The sequence below is a fragment of the Orbicella faveolata genome, unplaced genomic scaffold (assembly GCF_042242905.1).
Source record: "Orbicella faveolata isolate gen_17 unplaced genomic scaffold, um_ofav_v1 contig_35, whole genome shotgun sequence".
Lineage (NCBI taxonomy): Eukaryota > Metazoa > Cnidaria > Anthozoa > Scleractinia > Merulinidae > Orbicella > Orbicella faveolata.
This window is the reverse complement of record NW_028301564.1, coordinates 13,977,501-13,979,313: the sequence shown is the minus strand read 5'-3', so window position 1 is coordinate 13,979,313 and position 1,813 is coordinate 13,977,501.

Below are 1,813 nucleotides of genomic sequence, written 5' to 3'. Positions count from 1 at the left end.
TGCGCTTTTGGAAATAATTTGAGCCAATTTGAAATGCAAATTTGCCGCATTGATCGGTTTCCCGCCAGTTTGTTACACTTCTTAGTAATTTATTATTTTTTTATTATAGGAGTAATTTTTAGGAGATGAACTCAATTGTAACTTTAAAAAAAAAACCCACCATGATGTCTTCATCAGGAGGGAAACGGTTTAATTTTGTCTAGTTTGTCCCGGTTGTGGAAGATCTGCAAAGCTGAAGAATGCCGTGACAAGGTTTCAAAGAGACGAGATGGGATTCTTTAAAGATGAGAAGGAATATTACAAGGCCTTTAGTTTTGAAAACATCGAAGAGTACCAGAGAAGCCGCGGTGTAATTAAAGGAGACGGCAAATTAAAGGTTACTCTTAACATGGAAATTCGCCCGGAAAGAACTAAAACTATTGTTATCTTATCTTAAAGAAGAAATTCAAGAACGAAGTGGGCTTCACGGTTGGAAGCCGGCTTTTTTCAGGGCATTGCATGGTCAAGTGGCAAGACAATTTCCACTTTTAACTCTATATCACGTTTTTAAGCCCTTTTCGACGCACACAGGGCTGAGATAGTAAAATCCGGCCGCGCTGAGAACCAATCAGATTGCAGGATTCGTTACCGTGTCATTTTGGAAATAATGAAACCATTTATCGTCTGCCGGAAAAAGATGACTGTTACCGCTTCTTAAATAAATCATAGGCACGCAAGGCGTGCAAGAGTTATTTTTTTGTGAACTAAAAGTCTCGGAGATAGGAGCATTCATGGAACTGTTTACAATAATGATTTGGTTAATTTGACAAGTGGTTTTGGTCGCGATGCACAGCAAGAAAGAAACTGGGAATTTATGATGTACATACGATGTTACATTGGTAATGGTAAGACAACTAAATAGTAAGCCATGAAATGTTTGACTGAAAAAACTACAGATCTGACACGTCTCCAGATTAATGTAGATACCATCTTATTTTCTAACAGGCAATTTGATTCGTTCTTTGATACAACCCACACTGTGATTGGTGTGACACGCGCACATGCATAACTCCCTCACTCACCGATCACAAAGCCCTTCCAACCCCCAAGAGGAATTTTTCCTCAAAAGTACCCAAGTTAAGAGCATCAGCAAAAGCGCGCGCGAAAACTGTGTTCGGCCACCTTGAGGTGGAGATGCAATTCAGCGCGCGCACAAGGATTGCAAAAAACAAACATGCCGTCAATAGAGCGATCATTTTATTTACTCAACACCCGCACTATCTGTGCTATTTTTTCTCTATAATTGAAGGCAACGTATTGATGGCTTTAGTCTTTTATTACAAAGATATGTTAGAAAAGGTAAAGATGGAAAGAACCCAGCAATTCTCAGCTTTTTCTTTCTTACCGAAAGAACCCAGTTAAATGCAGCGCATGCGTAGTAAGTCAAAAAATTGCGATTGAATGAAAATTTGCACTCTCGGAAATACGCCTCTTTCTCGAGAACCACTCATTAGAATTTCACGAAATTTGGCACGAAAATACTTTAGGAAATAAGTAACTGGAGTATTGAAAATAAATGAACTTTAACGAAGGAAATTCTAGATATTCCAGTGAACCTTCAACAAGGGATCATTGAAGATCTCTCTGTTAAATTATTAGCAAAATGGTGTTAACTTGTCAGAATCGTTACAAACCTGTTGCATGCAAATTATAAAGAAAATCTAATGACTAGATTTTCTACAAATAAACAAAACCGATTTTAAAGGCCTTTTTATTTTTATTCGTGTTGCCATGGCAACGGCCCGTACGTCAGCTTAACCATCAAAAAACCAAA